The following is a 21,795-nucleotide window of genomic DNA, read 5'->3' on the forward strand; positions in this document are numbered from 1 at the left end:
ATTCCACATATTTAAGTACGTCTCTTGTAGTGTAAGATGGGTCAGGTAAACGTGTAAATTATCAGGTTCGCCGATGGGTTGAATGATCCATATCTCCGTCTCTGAATGTCCTGAAGACTATTTCACCAGCAATGGCATTCACTCGCTATGTTGGGTATACAAGAAAGCTAATCAAGCAATATAAAAATTAAATCACCCAACAGGGTAATAAGGTAGTTTTGTGCTTGGTGAAAGATCGTGGTATGGTTGTTGGTGATTCGCCAAACCGGTTTTTAATCGGAGAAGCAGGGAATTAATGAGGTTCATGCGAAGAGTCGTGCAAAAACAGGGGTTCAACAACAACAACAACAACAACAACAATAATAATAATAATAATAATAATAATAATAATAATACTAATAATAATAATAATAATAATAAAGGAATTACTGTAACAACTCTCATTAAAATCAATAATTAGAATGATAATTAGTCAATAAGGAAACCCTAACTGAGACACCCAAGTAATTCTGCACTAACCCTAAAATTTCCGGAATAATGGGAATCAGGATCAGGACCCCTAAAACTCAGGGGGGTAAACCTAATTGATAATTATCAACAAAATTGCGTTGTACATACTAACACTGAATTTAAAAGTGAGTCATACAAGCTAGTCCCGTAGCCAGCAAGTCTACATAAATAGACTGCACCTCTTACGGACCGTAAAGGGAAATGCCATACGGTCCGTAAGAGTGTCCCAAAATTCACTATAAATAGCAGACCTTGGCAGTAGCTTTTAGAAGTTGAAACGACGTCCCAACTTTCTGTATACGTCGAATTAGCACAGAAATACTACAATTAAACACACACTGTACTCGAATCGCTGCCGCAAAACAGGGTAATTACTCGATCGCTATTACGATTCATTTTCCGAGATCAATATATCCAATGGATGTTTAAGTGCCGCCCACATTGGGTTATACTTTGTCGTTCGTCGTTAAATCGGTGAATGTTTAAGTATTGCACTTTGTCGTTCGTTGTGAGAATTTGATTTCGTGAGTTATCGTGACTGCTGTATTGATCACTAACCCAGTTTTGTGTGCATTATTATTGGAATTAGGTTAACAAGACTAAATCATATTCTGTCCGTGTTAAATCTGCAATGTGAGTCATTCTCTTTTATCAACTGTTTTACAATACTCCAAATTATTTTCAGAATTATAATTACAGTGATTAAGTTTATGTAATCACCAAATTACAGCTAGTATGTGGGGTATTGTGCACATTACTACAGTTTTAATCACATTAGGTGGGCGAACCTAAAATTAAGTGATATACGTCATTCATTGGGGCAGCCAATGGTCATATGACCACAGTCACAGATCCGGTCGAGTGACAAATACTGTGGGTAGTTGGTTGATAATAAACATATGTAAAAACTCTTAATACTGTGAATTATAACAAATGTGTCGTTTTTAGTAAATAGAATGATTCACTCAGTATTTCCCCGCTGACAAAACCTTTTTCAAACATGTTTCAGGTGATCTACTGTAATTCAGGAAAAGTGCCGGAGAGCATTTCAAGCTTACGATAGTGGCTCAGTATAAAATAAAGAAATATGTTTTGAAATAAAGATTTATCAGAAAAATCTTATTATTGTAAATTATCGGGGTTTTATCCCGAATTGTGAAATAAAATAATCGGGAAAAGTTTTTAGCTTTATAACGATCCTGATGTTAAAATTCCGCTGCTAAAATCACATAAATAAATATCACGGGATTTCTGTCCCGCGGCTCCTGAAACGGGTCAAACCAGGTCGGGGGCCGTGACAGAAATAAGGTGGTATCAGAGCCACTGAGTTAAGCTAATTAAGTATTTAAAAGATACTTATTTTTTCCTGATTACTATTATGTGATTATGTGTTTTATTAAACTGACTATTTGTTAGTTACAGTATGGGTAAGCAAAAGTTGCAAGATATCTATCTTAAATTAGATAGGTCAGTCTACGAAGAGGGAAGTTCATCCAAAACTAAATTTTCAAAGCTCCCTACAATTCCTGAAGAAGGAATATTTGTGCGAAAAGCACAATATGAGAAACCGCTTTCTCCTAGAAAAAGGAGTATGATTATTAAGAAAAGTAAAGAGCAAATCCGAGAAAAGAGGATTAAAAAGGAAACCCAGGAGTTAATCAATAAATCACCTTGGGAAGATAAGCTAGATGAGAAATGGGCAAATTTGTATATGCTAGCCACTGTAGCAGAACATGCAAATCTTTAAATACCCTAAGTCTAGTAATAGCACTTCTCAGTAAATAAATAAATAAATCTGAGTGTGTTCTTTCCTATTATTTTGTACAAATAGTGTGCAATAAAACTTCGATGTTTATTTGTTAAACTTTGTTCCAAAGTTTTAACTTAGCATTTCTGTGCATTTTGCATATATGCTACACAGTATAAGCGAGATATCTGAAGCTTTTCAGAACCTCAATCTTTACCCGGTGAATATAGAAGTTTCCCAAGAGTTTACTGGATACTTTGCTGATGTGGACCAACCTGTAGAATTCCATGCTCCACCTTTGACAAAGCCAAAACGAAAGAAAAAGAAGAATTACGTGTGGGGACATCGTATACGTAGGAAAAAGCCAACTCCAAAACTTCCTAAAATAAACAATCCTTTAGAAATAGCAAAAGAAACTGGTAAACAGCCGGAGATGGAAATTGAAGTTAAGAAAGATTCTAGGCAAATGGAGATACAGTTTGAGGAATATTCTCAAGAAATAGAAATGGAAGTAGGGCAAGGTTCTAGACCAACTCGGGTAGAAATCGGAGAGAGCTCCAACCAAAGCCAGAGAATAACTTTTCAGGAAGAAATAGATATCCTATTGGCAAACTGTGAGACTATTCAGCCTGTCAATACGAATATTTTTACCTATCCTATCGAAAATCCAATCCCTATGAATTTTGCACCAGCAATCCCAGAACCAATAGTCCACACTCAACCTATAGAAATGGAAGAATGGTGGACGAATGATTGGCAATTTCAAAATATTGTCAACGACCCTTATTCCTTCCTTCCGCAATTCGATCCAGAACCCCTACCTAATCCACCAATGAGCACTGAGAATATGGCTGAACTTCGCCATTTCGGTGAAGAGTTGATGGATGCAGGGAATAGAATCAGGGAGATAGGGGGACAGATTGCCTGGAAGTATGACGAAAGGGAACTTCGTTTTTAGGATGATGAGTGACGAGAGATAGGAGGATGGTAAAACTATAGTTGTGTAATAGTAAAAGTAATAGTGAAATCAGTTGTAACTACGAATAAAACTTTGTAAAATAGTGGTGTGTATTGATGCATACTATAACCAGTATAAAATGGAATCGATAAATCGATAGTTTTGACTTTACGTGTATTGTGAATTGTCTGATTGTTTGTGTATAACTGCTACTTATCAGATACTAATAAAAATATTATATATATTATCAGATGGCAAATAGTGGTAATGAACCGGTAAATGAAGTTAATCAGTCGAAACAACATCCAGGGGATCAATATATGACTAGACAAGATATTGAAAATATTGTTGCTCAAGGGATAGCCAATGCTATTCTAGCATTTGTTGCTGCTGTAAAAAGTCCAATCGAACCGCAGCAAATCATTCCTAGTAAACATACTATTGAGGATAACTTCAGTAATAGTATAAACGGGGGCAATAATCATACTAATCATGATAATGAATCCCAGCACACGCCGTTCCCTAAGAAACGGAAGGCTGCAACACCTGGTTGCACTTTCAAAGAATTCCTTGCTTGTAAACCCACTGAATTTGCAGGCAATGAAGGGGCAACTGCATCACTACGTTGGTTAGAGAAAACCGAAGCAGTAATTGCAATAAGTAAGTATGCCAAAGATGATCAAGTCATGTACGCATCAAATCTGTTTAAAGAATGAGCACTTGAATGGTGGAACACTGTGTTACAAGCTAAAGGAAGAAATAGGGCTTATGCTATGTCTTGGGAATAATTTAAGAATCTCGTAGAAAGAAAATTCTGTCCTGAGTATGAAAAGGAACAAATGGCAAATAAGTTCCTAACTCATCGGATGTTAGGTGTGGATTGTCGTGGTTATACTTCGACATTCTTCGAATATGCTAGAGTGGTACCTAACCTGGCTTCGCCAGAACCGGTACTCATTTCTCGCTATATTTGGGGATTAATTAGTGAAATTCGCAATATCGTTAAGGCTGCGAGACCTCGCACTATTGACGATACAGTGGAATTAGCTAACACCCTAACTGATGAACTGATACGCACAAGAGATGAAGATAGGAAGAAGGAATTAGCTCAGAAAATTACCCAAGGATTTAGGGTGGGTAATAATAGTAATTTCAAAAAGAGAGGAACAGGGCAATCCTCAACTCTGTCATTCTGCAAAATCTGCAAAAAGAAACATTTTGGAAAATGTAACAAACTTTGCAGTTTTTGCAAAACGATAGGATATCGTGAAGAAAACTGCAGAAAGAAATCCATAATTTGTTACAATTGTGGAGAAGCCGGACACTTCAAAACAGAATGTCCTAAGTTAGCCAACCCAGTAGACAACAAACCCAAGGCAGCCGAAGGAGCTACTAAGAAGAATGCCAGAGCATTTCAGCTAACCACACAAGAAGCAGAGCTCATTCCGGATGTCATAGCCGGTACGTTTTTAGTTCACAACGTTTATGCAAAAGTATTATTTGAATCTGGTGCAAACCAAAGTTTTATAAATACTTCATTCTGTCAAGCTCTTAAGTTACCCTTAACTACCGTTAGGCAGATTTTTACAGTCGAAACTGCAGATGGGAATTCAGTAAAAATCAATCAGGTTTTGCAAAAAGTAGAAATAGAACTCTCAGGTCATAAATTTACTGCAAACCTATTGCCTATGAAATTAGCTGAATTTGATGTTGTGTTAGGAATGGATTGGTTAATAGCCAACCATGCTCAAATCATTTGTGATAGAAACTCTATAGAAATTCAATCACCTACTGGGAAAGTAATCATGATTACAGGAGATAAACCTCGAAAGCCACTAAAGTTCATATCAGTAATGAAAGTTGCTAATTGTGAACGGAAACAAGGAATAGTATATATGATTTCAGTAATCATTGGTACTAAAGGAAAAGAACTTAAGGAAATTCCTGTAGTCTCAGAATACCCAGATGTATTTCCGGAAGATTTACCTGGGTTACCATCAGATAGGGAGGTAGAATTTAGGATTCATCTAATTCTAGGAATTACACCGATAGCCAAGGCACCCTATCGATTAGCTCCTACCGAAATGCTAGAATTGAAAAAGCAATTAGATGAATTACTAAGCAAAGGATTTATACAACCTAGTTCATCCCCTTGGGGTGCACCAGTGTTGTTTGTGAAAAAGAAAGATGGATCAATGAGAATGTGTATTGATTATAGAGAATTGAATAAGGTTACAATTAAGAATCGATACCCATTACCTAGAATTGATGATCTTTTCGATCAATTACAAGGCGCTAAATATTTTTCTAAGATAGATTTGCGCTCCGGATATCATCAATTAAAGGTTCAAGAAGAGGACATACCTAAAACTGCTTTTAGAACTAGGTATGGACATTATGAGTTTACAATCATGCCCTTCGGGTTAACTAATGCACCTGCAGCGTTTATGGACATGATGAACAGGATCTGTAAACCATATTTGGGTAAATTTGTAATTGTTTTCATAGACGATATACTTATTTATTCAAAAAGTCAGGTCGAACATTGTCAGCACTTGCATGCACTCTTAACTTTGTTAAGAAAAGAAAAGTTGTATGCCAAATTCTCGAAATGTGAATTTTGGCTACAAGAAGTGCAATTTTTAGGACACATGGTGAATCACGAAGGTATTCACGTAGATCCTGCTAAAATAGAAGCAATTATCAATTGGAAGGTTCCGCAAACTGCAATGGAAATTAGAAGTTTTATAGGTTTAGCCGGGTATTATAGACGGTTTATTAAGGATTTTTCCAAGATAGCTGTACCATTAACTAAGCTAACCTGTAAAGCCACTAAGTTTGAGTGGGGACCTAAACAAGAAGAGGCCTTCAGAATTTTAAAACAGAAATTAACCAATGCTCCAATTTTAGCCTTACCAGAAGGAACAGAAGATTTTGAAGTATATTGTGATGCTTCAAAATTAGGATATGGATGTGTGTTGATGCAACGCAAGAAGGTAATTGCGTATGCTTCCAGACAATTGAAAAAGCATGAAGAAAACTATACGACTCATGATTTAGAATTAGGAGCTATAGTTTTTGCCCTTAAGATATGGAGACATTATCTGTATGGAAGTAAGTTTACTGTTTATACAGATCATAAGAGTTTAAGGTATATATTTAGTCAAAAAGAGTTAAACATGAGGCAAAGAAGATGGATGGAAATCCTGAGTGATTACGACTGTGATATTCAATATCACGAAGGAAAAGCAAACGTAGTCGCAGACGCCTTAAGTCGTAAGTATCATGAGAAGCAAAGGCGAGTCCGTGCCCTTAGAATAAATCTACAAGTAGATTTAATGGAACAATTGAAAGAAATTCAGGAAACGACAATCAAGGACGATGCCGAAGGAATGAAAGGTTACCTAAAAGAATTGGAACAAGGAAATGATGGAATTTGGAAATTCCACAAAAGCAGAATTTGGGTACCTAAGCAGGGAAATTTAAGATCAAAGATTTTAGAGGAAGCTCATAAATCTAGGTATACTATACACCCAGGAAACAATAAGATGTACCAAGATTTAAGAAAGAATTTCTGGTGGATAGGAATGAAGAAGGATATAGCCGAATACGTATCTAAGTGTTTAACCTGTTCACAAGTTAAAGCCGAACATCAGAAACCTTCAGGTCTACTACAACAATTAGAAATGCCTGTATGGAAATGGGAACTCATAACAAAGGACTTTGTTACTAAGTTACCCAAAACCAGAAAAGGTAATGATGCGATTTGGGTAATTGTGGATCGATTAACCAAATCCGCTCATTTTCTACCAATAAAGGAAACCTTTAGCATGGAAAGGTTAGCCAAGTTGTACGTAGATGAAATAGTATCCATACATGGAGTTCCACTCTCCATTGTATCAGATAGAGATAGTCGTTTCACTTCCCGTTTCTGGACAGGTTTCCAAGAAGCAATGGGAACCCGACTCAATTTAAGTACTGCATATCATCCACAAACAGTCGGACAAAGTGAAAGGACGATCCAAACTCTGGAAGACATGCTCCGAGCATGTGTAATTGACTTTGGAGGTAATTGGGATAACCATTTACCATTAATCGAATTCTCCTATAATAATAGTTATCATTCAAGCATCGAAGCCGCTCCATTCGAAGCGCTGTATGGACGCAAGTGCAGAACTCCCGTATGTTGGGCATAAATAGGAGAAAGTCAATTATCAGGTCCAGAAATCGTGCAAGAAACCACAGACAAGATAACTGAAATCAAGGAAAGATTGAAAACAGCCAGAGATCGTCAGAAAAGTTATGCAGACAGTCGCCGCAAGCCACTAGAATACCAGATAGGAGACAAAGTACTGTTGAAAGTATCTCCTTGGAAAGGAGTAGTACGATTCAGTAAGAAAGGAAAACTGAGTCCAAGATATGTTGGACCATTTCCAGTGATTCAACGAATAGGACCAGTTGCTTATCGCTTACAACTACCAGAAGAACTAGCTGGAGTACATGATGTATTTCATGTATCCAATCTTAAGAAATGTCTATCAGACGAATCCCTGGTAGTACCTCTTCAAGACATAGAGGTAAATGAAAAGCTGAAATTTATAGAGAAACCCTTACAAATAGAAGATAAGAAAATCAAGTTTCTCAAACACAAGCGACTAGTACTGGTGAAAGTCAAATGGAATTCAAAGAGAGGACCAGAATATACTTGGGAACTGGAGTCAGAAATGAAGCGAAAATACCCTCATCTATTTCAATGAATCTCGAGGACGAGATTTTTTCTTAAGGTGGGGAGGATGTAACAACTCTCATTAAAATCAATAATTAGAATGATAATTAGTCAATAAGGAAACCCTAACTGAGACACCCAAGTAATTCTGCACTAACCCTAAAATTTCCGGAATAATCGGAATCAGGATCAGGACCCCTAAAACTCAGGGGGGTAAACCCTAATTGATAATTATCAACAAAATTGCGTTGTACATACTAACACTGAATTTAAAAGTGAGTCATACAAGCAAGTCCCGTAGCCAGCAAGTCTACATAAATAGAGTGCACCCCTTACGGACCGTAAGGGGAAATGCCATACGGTCCGTAAGAGTGTCCCAAAATTCACTATAAATAGCAGACCTTGGCAGTAGCTTTTAGAAGTTGAAACGACGTCCCAACTTTCTGCATACGTCGAATTAGCACAGAAATACTACAATTAAACACACACTGCACTCGAATCGCTGCCACAAAACAGGGTAATTACTCGATCGCTATTACGATTCATTTTCCGAGATCAATATATCCAATGGATGTTTAAGTGCCGCCCACATTGGGTTATACTTTGTCGTTCGTCGTTAAATCGGTGAATGTTTAAGTATTGCACTTTGTCGTTCGTTGTGAGAATTTGATTTCGTGAGTTATCGTGACTGTTGTATTGATCACTAACCTAGTTTTGTGTGCATTATTATTGGAATTAGGTTAACAAGACTAAATCATATTCTGTCCGTGTTAAATCTGCAATGTGAGTCATTCTCTTTTATCAACTGTTTTACAATACTCCAAATTATTTTCAGAATTATAATTACAGTGATTAAGTTTATGTAATCACCAAATTACAGCTAGTATGTGGGGTATTGTGCACATTACTACAGTTTTAATCACATTAGGTGGGCGAACCTAAAATTAAGTGATATACGTCATTCATTGGGGCAGCCAATGGTCATATGACCACAGTCACAGATCCGGTCGAGTGACAAATACTGTGGGTAGTTGGTTGATAATAAACATATGTAAAAACTCTTAATACTGTGAATTATAACAAATGTGTCGTTTTTAGTAAATAGAATGATTCACTCAGTATTTCCCCGCTGACAAAACCTTTTTCAAACATGTTTCAGGTGATCTACTGTAATTCAGGAAAAGTGCCGGAGAGCATTTCAAGCTTACGATAGTGGCTCAGTATAAAATAAAGAAATATGTTTTGAAATAAAGATTTATCAGAAAAATCTTATTATTGTAAATTATCGGGGTTTTATCCCGAATTGTGAAATAAAATAATCGGGAAAAGTTTTTAGCTTTATAACGATCCTGATGTTAAAATTCCGCTGCTAAAATCACATAAATAAATATCACGGGATTTCTGTCCCGCGGCTCCTGAAACGGGTCAAACCGGGTCGGGGGCCGTGACAATTACCGAATAATCTGTTATCTAGAAATAATTTCCAATAGTGGCGCATGGCGGCATGGCACAAAAGGGAAGTTCGTTGCATCGCGGTCGTGCGAGTGTATCATTTGTCCAAAACAGAGTTTGGTGGGTAAGGTTGCGAGTTTCAAAACGACGAACCGCGTGTAACTGTGGCTGCTTCGTTTCTGGTGACGATGACAGGAGAAGGTGATAGGGTTCGTCAACCGGGATGCGTAGGTGTAGTTCTCCTAAACCCAAGTTCGTTTGAGCCAGGTCTGGTCTTCATGAATGTTGACGTGCAAACCGAATGTACGGAGGGTCAGATGGCGACGTCATGTCGAGACAGTCGTATGGATAAATAGAACGCATAAAACAGTTGTCGTATTGGGGTGAGGAGAAAACAGGAAAAGAATTTGATCACTACTTGTCAAGTTTAAAGTAAACAGTTGAGTGTCAAAGCAAGCACACAAGGGCTAATAAGGGCAATCATGCTACTACGTTAACTAAGCATACCATAAACAACGCACCATGCAAATGTAACTAACAAGTAGGTAACATAAACATAGACCATACCATCTAAAGTGTTGAGTCTTGCACGTGGAGCAAAGCGTCGTTGTGGATCGTTGAGCACTGAACAGGTTATAGTCTGGTTTTATCAAAAGATTTTTCCCTTTTTAAAACCAAGTTCACTATAACCAATGGCTCTGATACCAATCTGTCACACCCTCAAAATCCACAAGCGGAGTATTACCGCGAGGCGTGTGACTGACCAGGATCATACCACCAATTATAATAAATATTAAATAAAGTAAACTAAAACCAAACGTCTAAAGTTCTCCAAACCAAAGTCCAAAACCAAGTTGAATAGTCAGCGGAAGCATTTAAGTTCAAAACCAAAATTTAAGTTTTTAATTTAATAAAGTTTTTCATGAACACGCAGCGGTTCATGTCCCACAACGACTCCTGCTCCCCTGTGCAAGCTCCATGAGTACCTAACGACCTGCAAGGTATGTAACAACGAGTCAACAACAAAGTTGAGCGAGTTCATAGTTGGTTGTTTAGTTATAGTATTCTTTTCGTAAATCAAATGTTCGTTTTGTAAACCATGTATCGTATTAATTCGTATCGCGGTCTCCCAGACATGTATGCGAAGATTAGTGGGGGCTTCCCATGTGTTACTAGACTGTGTGTATCGACTGCTACGAAAATGTAAGAGGTGCCCTAAGTCAATGTCTATCAGCATTGACCCTTTGCCCATAGTCCATTAGTACACGCCCGTTCGAACGACACGGTGTGAGGTTTGTTAAACCTAATAGCGCTATTAACTAATGACCCGCTCGCCATAGGCCTCGGCGATTAAGTCGATAAAGTGAGGGACTTCAATGATAGAGGATTGGTCCAGTGTGTATTCTTGGCATCCTACTCACGGAGGATGGTCGTAATTACCGTTTAGTTCATTTACCCATTCCCAACCCTTGGGAATCCCATGCCTTGGAAAGAGTGTGAACTCACCTTGGTTTGCTCGGTGTATACTGTTACCCGTTTTCCGTTAGTCAAACAAATCCCTATCGTGATTATCAATCATATCAGTTTCATAAACAGTCGGGTCACATATATTCACAAATTGTAATCATCACAAGAACAACGCATGACATGTAACAAATATTCAATTTCCATGCCAGCCCACACTCCACACGCACAACATGCAAGGGTGTTCAAAAGTTACAGAATTTACTCACATTAAATGCATTCAAGTTCCCTAGTTTCAAACTAGTGATGTCACCATGCACACTAAATCACCTAGCCAAGCATTCACAATCCCTAACTCATGAATTTATTCAATGATTCATATGAACCTAACTCATGCACTAACAGTTTCATTATCTACAACACAGGCAATCAACCTAACCAATCTTTGAATCGACATGTCATTTGATCAGTTCATTCTTAACAAACAGTTCAGCATTTTCAATCTGCTTATATTCTAGTTCTCCCAAAACCTAATATCAATTTCTCTAACCGAAGATTATTGTTACCTCTTAGTGGAAGGTCTTGGGTTCAATCCCAAGCAATGGTGATTTGTTTGTAAATATAGGAGTTTGGGAGAGTAACATTAGCCATTCAAAAAAATCATAAAATAATTCAAGTTGCTACGCTAAGGTTGGTAGTTGGTACTCATTGGTTTCTACTCCAAGGAATACAAAGTTTATAATATATACAGAATTGCATATTTATGTTACGCGCTTACATGTATCAAACCAACAACTCTGAGTCTTATAAGCATGCTCATGTACCCAAGCTTAATGTATTCATGCATACAAACATCTCTAGAAAACCATCTCCCACATGTTTCCATATTAGACTCACAGCAACTATACTAGCGTACAGTTTCATGGCACAATCATCATTGCAAGCAAACCTTACTTAATGAGAAATCTAACACTATCAACATATAAGCACATGATCAAACATCTGTACGTATCGATCGATAATTATACGGGTAATAACAAGACACTAACCGTATCGAATGTTTTCAGCAACGAAGGTTTCGAGCGATGATACGACTGCCGTCGTCCCTTTTGCTGATGTTACCCGTCGGAACTCGAACCGCAGCCACCACTGATGTTTCCAGTGCTACCATCACCGGAATTCCTTGACGGTCTTCGCAAGTGCCATCGAACACTACTGTTGTGTCTTCGTCCTCCTCGACATCGGACCGCGCCGCCGCCAGCTCCAACACTGCCGCCACCACCGAGTGGTGGTTGGTCGTTTGCTCAGAGGGAGTGTAGGGAGAGATGGTGAATCGATTTCTTTCTGGGGTGTAGGTGTGTTCACAGGTTCAAGTGAGTGTAGGAAAGCATGAGTGTGGGGTGTGTGGTCGGAGGAGTCGGAGCTCCGATCTCCGATCACCTGGTGTGCAGTCGAGAGAGAATAGAGGATCGGTTTGATTTGCATGCCACTGATATAAACTTTTGTAGGTTTTCTCCTTTTTTTTAGGTGGGGTGGTTATTAAGGTTATTTAAATAGTGTAGGGTTTAGGTTTAGGGAGTGGGGTTGGGCCTAGCCCAAGTGTGTGTGAACCCGCTAAATTGCGTGTCTCGCTTAAACAAACTGACCCGGTTTATTAATAGGATGACGGTAAATAAGTACATGAATAAAACTCTCGTCGCGGATTAGTATTATTTCGTAAATAATAATAATACTAATAATAATAATAATAATAATAATAATAACGATAAATATGTGTATTGCTAAAATACCCTTCTCTCGACAACGAGAGTACGGGTTGTTACATCCTTTCAAAAGACCTAGGAATGCGCGTGAAGTGCTTGAAGAGGCGGTACACCAATCCCCCGTAGAAGATAGGGGTTGGTGCATGAGCAAGCCTGTTCAGATGCATGTTCCGGAGTAGCAGGAATGGAACATCGAGGGGTCTGCGGGTGTGAATGCAGTGGAGGACTACCAAATCTCTCAACCCAACAACGCCGCTGATGTCATGTCTCTGACTAAGAGAGTAAGTAAGGAGCCTGTGAATGTAGCGATAGAGCGGATCCCTTAGCTTAGTGCTCTTAGTACTGCTCGGATTGTAAAACCCATCACCAATCTGAGCCCATGCGGCTTGGCGGGCGTTTTCGTCCAACTCTCGCATTCCCCCGGTGTTTTCTTCATTTCCCGAATCCTCTTCTGAATATAGCCCCACTACTGCCCCGAATTGCGCCATAGAGATCGAGTACCTAGTCCTGCCACATCGAAATGCAACCCCCTCATTGTCAAACGAGTCACACCTTGATCTGAAGGTGAAGGTACTGTAGAACTCCATAGTGCACTCGTGTACAGATCGAAGTCGAGTGGTTAGGGCAATCCTTAATGGTCCGGTAACGAGGTTGTTGAACCGGTCAAGTTGGTTCACCATGGCTAAGAGGTCCGTGCATGCTTGCCTTGGGTATTCTTCGGGTCTTGTTTGAAGTATGTCATATCTAGCCCTAGCATCGAGCTCATTTGCGTTGAATCTTGTGAACTTCTGCGACATCTGAAAGAATACACCAAAAGTTAGCACGAAACAATGAGATTTTCGAAGGAAACTGCAAGCAGTGAGCTAGACACGGCCCCGTGCTCAGTGGGCACGACTCCGTGTCCAGGCGTCTGTTACTCAAAAATTGCATTTTTTGTCCCGGTCACGAAAATCTGAAAATTTTTGGCCAAGTAGGTGCGGTTTTGTAACGCCCCAAAACCCAAATGTTTATATCGTCGTATGTTCCTATAGGACATAACATGAGATAAATAACTAGGCTATTGAACCTAGTTAAAAGGTGTAGCTAAGATTAATAAAGGTAGTGTCAGTTATGTTTTAAAAGGCAAACCCGAGGGACTAGAGTGGAACAAATGAAAGTTGACTACTAATTAAAAGGTCAATACACACACAAACACACACATACGTGCGTGTTCTTGAAGCTTCAGGAGCTCTCAAGAGCTCGAAACCCTAGTTCCACTAAATCATCAAATTAAAGGGGTGAATCGAAGCCCAAATTCAAGAAGGAGCACGGATTAACGATCACCTTCATGAGGGGATCATAAGGTATGCCTTAAATCTAAGATTTGTGATCATGTGTAAAGCGGGTTATGTTCTAATCCATGAGTTTAAGTGAAATTGAGCATGAGTATGTGTTACAATTAACATATAGAACATGAATTATGAATGGTTTATGTTAATTTGAAGTCTAGATGTGAAACCCATTTGTTTTGGTGAGGATGATGACTTGAATCACCATTTATGTTTAATTCTTGTTGAAAGAATGATGTATTATGTGGGTGTGATGAATTATTGTTAGATGTAAGTATAGGAATATGATGATGTTATGTTTAATGTTCATTTGGTATGATACATGATGATAAGTAGTTGGTTTTGATGGGTTATGTATGAGTTTAGAAGAACTGTGCATAAATTAGTTGTACATTGTGCTAAGATAGTGGTACGCACACCAAGTGTTCGATGAAATGCTTAAGTGAACTTGGCAAGTGAGATTGTAGGAAAGGGCTTGACATATTTGAATGGAATATGATAATGATATGACTAGTAGTCTACTAACTTGAAGAATGTGCTCTAGATAGAACTCGTATAAGAATTCGGGTTGAACATATGCGTGAGTCAAGTTTATGCATTTGGAACTTGTATGTCGAGTATGTGACTAGGCGATCATGTAGTTGTATGTGTCATACAACATTGTGTATGAAATGAATATCATGTCATTAATATGGTCTAATATATCAACATGAATGCGTGTTCAAAAGTTAGAAGTTATATGCTAGAAGGTTGACTTTCTGAAAGTCAACCGAGAAATTATAACATGGTTAGCCTTTCGGACAAAATTATAATAGTGGAGAAGTAATGTGTTATGTACTAGATGATCTACATGTCGTATGCGATGATAATTGAGTTGCGTGAATGTGGAACAAGACGCCTTTTTGGTCTATGCCTTATGTATGTGGTATATGGTTAATAAAAAATGCAAGTAATGTGTGAATGGAAGGAAATGAAAGTTAGTATGAATGAGCACGTATGCTAACCTTGATGTGATAGTAATGACTATGGAAAGTTAAGTATGAATTATGCGAATGATATGATTGTTACATGTACAAATGAGTATGCTAATATGAGCGTGGTTTCGATGAAATGAAAGTATAGGAATCACGTTGTGACGGACTCAAGCATGAAAGGATAACGGGTCAAGAAAAGGCGAGGAATCGGATACGAGCACGGACGTATAAGGTAAGTGATTCTGTAATCACTTCTTATGTTCGGTTAGGTGATATGGCGTTTTGATTAATTAAACATGATGGTTGAGGTCAAATATGTGTCGTAGTCTTATGTCGTAAAGGATGGGATTAAGTTGACCAAAATGCCCTTGATGGGTATTTTGGGTAAACGATTTTAATAAGTGGTTTAGAAACAAGTTATACGATTAGTGTAATGTTTTGGACAAGTATGGAAGTGGAAAGTATGGTTTTGCTAGTCTTAGATCAATTAATGCGCAAATACCCATAACGGGTCAAATAATTAGGAAATGACAATAAGTCAATAGAGCGTAAGATAAGAATTTCCTTAATCCGGATGTGGGATTTTAAGTTCATATGATAGAATATGAATTTACAAGCATGTAGGAAGAAACGGGAGGTTAAACGGGTAAACGGTTCAAAAGTTATGCGCGTTTTAGTGCGTACGGACGACGAAACGGAGCTGCAGAAAAATGCAAAATCTAGAGGGCGTCGCCGACGGGCATGGGGGCGTCGCCGACGGGCTCTAGAAAACCAGTTTTTGTGCTGACGGGTTAATTACCTGTCTACGGGTTTTTGGGCTACGGGTAAATGCAAGGCCCGTCGCCGACGGCCCTAGGGGCGTCGGCGACGGCCTTCCCAAGTCCCAAAAGCTGAAATCTTGTTATTTAAGTTAATTTATGTACCGTGGGCTTCGGTTTGATATCCGTGGACTACGGTGGACTTTCCAAACATGATTTTGATGGTTCCTTAGATATTTATGGGCTATAAAGCTAAGTCTAAGACCCATGTTAGTGATGTATGATTATGTAAGAGGTATGCGTGATCAAGTACGTGTTTGTTAAAGTATGTACGTATGTAGATGTGTATGTATGCATGTATAAAGATATGTACGAGTGTACGCATGTACGTAACGATGTAGGAAGGGTATGTATGTATGTAGAGGTGCATGTACGTATGCATAAAGATAGGCATAAGCATATGCGTGGATGTAAAGATGTAAGAAAGGTATATACGTATGAATGTCTTTTGCGTTTAAATGTATGTATGTTGGTGTGTAGGTAGGTAGAACGTATGTATGCGTTTAGATGAATATGGGCTCACGAGGGGATCCATACACGAAGGTATGCACGTATGTAGGTTTGTGTGAAGGCATGTAATAAGTATGTATGTATGTATGTATATATGTATGCATGTATGTATGTATGTATGTATGTATGTATGTATGTATGTATGTATGTATGTATGTATGTATGTATGTATGTATGTATGTATGTATGTATGTATGTATGTATGTATGTATGTATGTATGTATGTATGTATGTATGTATGTATGTATGTATGTATGTATGTATGTATGTATGTATGTATGTATGTATGTATGTATGTATGTATGTATGTATGTATGTATGTATGTATGTATGTATGTATGTATGTATGTATGTATGTATGTATGTATGTATGTATGTATGTATGTATGTATGTATGTATGTATGTATGTATGTATGTATGTATGTATGTATGTATGTATGTATGTATGAATGTAGGTATGTATGTATGTAGGTAGGAATGGATGTAATTAGGTATGCACGTACGTAGGTACGTACGTATGTATGCAGGTACGTATGTAGGACAGTTGCTATTTGTGACCGTAAAGGTATGTATCAGTTTGTATGAAAGGTATGTACGCATGCATCTAATGAAATTGAGTACTAACGGTAATAGTTGCGTGCTTGGTGAATGAAGTGTAACGCAGGAATACCAAAGAAGTCTCACTACGGATCATGTGATCAGGATGGGAAAGCTGGGATGTAAAGAGTTAACGAAACGAGAAGTCAACGTGAACAAACCTTGTATGTTTATAACGCGTACTAATGATGTGAAATTTTATGTGGTGAGCGCAGGTAGTACCAGTAATGAGGATATCCAAGGATTGGAGATCGAAGATCGAGTCACTAGAGAGATTGTACGGAAACGTTGATGTACATAATGTAGTAAACATAAGCTATGTTTTTAACTAGTAAATAAGAGGATGACGGATTTATGAGAAAGAACTGTGTTAAAGTTAAATCTTAAATAAGTTGAGGTATTTATAGTGAAAGAAATTTTATGGTACGTGTTCCCGCTGCGACATTTGACAAATACGAATTAGGGCATAACAAGTTGGTATCAGAGCCCTGGTTTGAGAGAATCAAGTAATAGAAAGTAAATGCTTGAACTCAAACCGGTGTGCTCTCGTAATCAAGAACCCGTACAATCCAAGACTCGATCGAGGCCTAAATGCAAAAGCAAATGTAAGTATGTATTAGATTATGTATTTGAAGGAAACTAATAGTATGTTATGTGCAAGGTAAGCTTAAGAGTTTGAAGAGGATGATCCGTGAATGCAGAATTGGATGAACGCTAAGGCGGGCAAAGGTGCAAATAGGCAAATTAACCCCAGGTACACACTACTAACATGTATGAGTACCGATGTCAAAAGAAAAAGGAAGGGGTCTCCTTGGGAGGGTAATTATTAAACGAAAGACAATGATGTGGTCTTGGGGAAGTTTTAGAAATATGCACGAAACTGAAACCCATTTCTCGGGCATAAGGCGATGATTACACGAAGGCACGAAATTAGTGTGTGAATTGCGCACCTGGCCAGTACGCAAGAAGCATATGACGTTCGTGAGACCGTGGCAATTATTGCAGGTATGTCCGGTAGAACTGGGTAGCAGGTGGGCGCTATGTTGTAGCGAATGCGAAAAAGCAAATCCATTGCGGATTTGGTTATGCTAACGAAGGTTATGAAAAGTTATGCGAGTCGACCGGTTCTAGCGAACAAGTCGAATAAGAATAAGCTACCATCCGTTTTTAAACGGGTGATTTTGAATGCTCTAATGAATGCTAGAAGCTTAATCCGTTATACGGATTGAAAGAAGAAGTTATGATTAAAAGCGAAAGACCCAGTTATTTGGGTAGTGGAATGTGTATGCTTAACTCTCGTTGAGAGTGTTTATGCCAAACCCAGTTATTTGGGTAGTGGAATGTGTATGCTTAACTCTCGTTGAGAGTGTTTATGCCAAACCCAGTTATTTGGGTAGTGGAATGTGTATGCTTAACTCTCGTTGAGAGTGTTTATGCCGAAACCCAATTATTTGGGGAGTCGAATGTGTATGCTTAACTCCCATTGAGAGCGTTTATGCCGAACCCCATTTACTTGGGTAGTTGAATGTGTAAGAAAGAAGAAAGCTCCTATATGAATAGAACTAAAATGAAGTAATTATGATTCGACAACTAAGATGACTAACCTTAAAACCTTGTTGCTGAAGGTAGGTAAAACTTTAAGTTTTTGTTAAACACATGTAAGAAAGAAAAGGTAAGAATGACATGTTTGAAACCGCTAGATGGATTCAAACATAGAAGGAATGAAGGGTATGAATGTTACGTTTAAATCCGTGGGACGGATTTAAAACATAAAAGGATGTAACGAATGCCTTTATAAGTAAGCATTAATATAGGTTTGAATATATAGGAACGATGAACTATTACTAACCGGTCAAGGAAATGAGAAGGTTACGTGGAAGCATTGCATGGAAAGTATAGATTGGTTAAGAAGAAGTCAAACATAGATATGTGTATGTGTAAATGGAAGTGAGAAAGGTTTCGGGGACGAAACCTTATTTAAGGGGGGTAGACTTGTAACGCCCCAAAACCCAAATGTTTATATCGTCGTATGTTCCTATAGGACATAACATGAGATAAATAACTAGGCTATTGAACCTAGTTAAAAGGTGTAGCTAAGATTAATAAAGGTAGTGTCAGTTATGTTTTAAAAGGCAAACCCGAGGGACTAGAGTGGAACAAATGAAAGTTGACTACTAATTAAAAGGTCAATACACACACAAACACACACATACGTGCGTGTTCTTGAAGCTTCAGGAGCTCTCAAGAGCTCCAAACCCTAGTTCCACTAAATCATCAAATTAAAGGGGTGAATCGAAGCCCAAATTCAAGAAGGAGCACGGATTAACGATCACCTTCATGAGGGGATCATAAGGTATGCCTTAAATCTAAGATTTGTGATCATGTGTAAAGCGGGTTATGTTCTAATCCATGAGTTTAAGTGAAATTGAGCATGAGTATGTGTTACAATTAACATATAGAACATGAATTATGAATGGTTTATGTTAATTTGAAGTCTAGATGTGAAACCCGTTTGTTTTGGTGAGGATGATGACTTGAATCACCATTTATGTTTAATTCTTGTTGAAAGAATGATGTATTATGTGGGTGTGATGAATTATTGTTAGATGTAAGTATAGGAATATGATGATGTTATGTTTAATGTTCATTTGGTATGATACATGATGATAAGTAGTTGGTTTTGATGGGTTATGTATGAGTTTAGAAGAACTGTGCATAAATTAGTTGTACATTGTGCTAAGATAGTGGTACGCACACCAAGTGTTCGATGAAATGCTTAAGTGAACTTGGCAAGTGAGATTGTAGGAAAGGGCTTGACATATTTGAATGGAATATGATAATGATATGACTAGTAGTCTACTAACTTGAAGAATGTGCTCTAGATAGAACTCGTATAAGAATTCAGGTTGAACATATGCGTGAGTCAAGTTTATGCATTTGGAACTTGTATGTCGAGTATGTGACTAGGCGATCATGTAGTTGTATGTGTCATACAACATTGTGTATGAAATGAATATCATGTCATTAATATGGTCTAATATATCAACATGAATGCGTGTTCAAAAGTTAGAAGTTATATGCTAGAAGGTTGACTTTCTGAAAGTCAACCGAGAAATTATAACATGGTTAGCCTTTCGGACAAAATTATAATAGTGGAGAAGTAATGTGTTATGTACTAGATGATCTACATGTCGTATGCGATGATAATTGAGTTGCGTGAATGTGGAACAAGACGCCTTTTTGGTCTATGCCTTATGTATGTGGTATATGGTTAATAAAAAATGCAAGTAATGTGTGAATGGAAGGAAATGAAAGTTAGTATGAATGAGCACGTATGCTAACCTTGATGTGATAGTAATGACTATGGAAAGTTAAGTATGAATTATGCGAATGATATGATTGTTACATGTACAAATGAGTATGCTAATATGAGCGTGGTTTCGATGAAATGAAAGTATAGGAATCACGTTGTGACGGACTCAAGCATGAAAGGATAACGGGTCAAGAAAAGGCGAGGAATCGGATACGAGCACGGACGTATAAGGTAAGTGATTCTGTAATCACTTCTTATGTTCGGTTAGGTGATATGGCGTTTTGATTAATTAAACATGATGGTTGAGGTCAAATATGTGTCGTAGTCTTATGTCGTAAAGGATGGGATTAAGTTGACCAAAATGCCCTTGATGGGTATTTTGGGTAAACGATTTTAATAAGTGGTTTAGAAACAAGTTATACGATTAGTGTAATGTTTTGGACAAGTATGGAAGTGGAAAGTATGGTTTTGCTAGTCTTAGATCAATTAATGCGCAAATACCCATAACGGGTCAAATAATTAGGAAATGACAATAAGTCAATAGAGCGTAAGATAAGAATTTCCTTAATCCGGATGTGGGATTTTAAGTTCATATGATAGAATATGAATTTACAAGCATGTAGGAAGAAACGGGAGGTTAAACGGGTAAACGGTTCAAAAGTTATGCGCGTTTTAGTGCGTACGGACGACGAAACGGAGCTGCAGAAAAATGCAAAATCTAGAGGGCGTCGCCGACGGGCATGGGGGCGTCGCCGACGGGCTCTAGAAAACCAGTTTTTGTGCTGACGGGTTAATTACCTGTCTACGGGTTTTTGGGCTACGGGTAAATGCAAGGCCCGTCGCCGACGGCCCTAGGGGCGTCGGCGACGGCCTTCCCAAGTCCCAAAAGCTGAAATCTTGTTATTTAAGTTAATTTATGTACCGTGGGCTTCGGTTTGATATCCGTGGACTACGGTGGACTTTCCAAACATGATTTTGATGGTTCCTTAGATATTTATGGGCTATAAAGCTAAGTCTAAGACCCATGTTAGTGATGTATGATTATGTAAGAGGTACGCGTGATCAAGTACGTGTTTGTTAAAGTATGTACGTATGTAGATGTGTATGTATGCATGTATAAAGATATGTACGAGTGTACGCATGTACGTAACGATGTAGGAAGGGTATGTATGTATGTAGAGGTGCATGTACGTATGCATAAAGATAGGCATAAGCATATGCGTGGATGTAAAGATGTAAGAAAGGTATATACGTATGAATGTCTTTTGCGTTTAAATGTATGTATGTTGGTGTGTAGGTAGGTAGAACGTATGTATGCGTTTAGATGAATATGGGCTCACGAGGGGATCCATACACGAAGGTATGCACGTATGTAGGTTTGTGTGAAGGCATGTAATAAGTATGTATGTATGTATGTATATATGTATGCATGTATGTATGTATGTATGTATGTATGTATGTATGTATGTATGTATGTATGTATGTATGTATGTATGAATGTAGGTATGTATGTATGTAGGTAGGAATGGATGTAATTAGGTATGCACGTACGTAGGTACGTACGTATGTATGCAGGTACGTATGTAGGACAGTTGCTATTTGTGACCGTAAAGGTATGTATCAGTTTGTATGAA

Source organism: Helianthus annuus, chromosome 17 (genome assembly GCF_002127325.2).
Source record: "Helianthus annuus cultivar XRQ/B chromosome 17, HanXRQr2.0-SUNRISE, whole genome shotgun sequence".
In the NCBI taxonomy this organism is placed as follows: domain Eukaryota; kingdom Viridiplantae; phylum Streptophyta; class Magnoliopsida; order Asterales; family Asteraceae; genus Helianthus; species Helianthus annuus.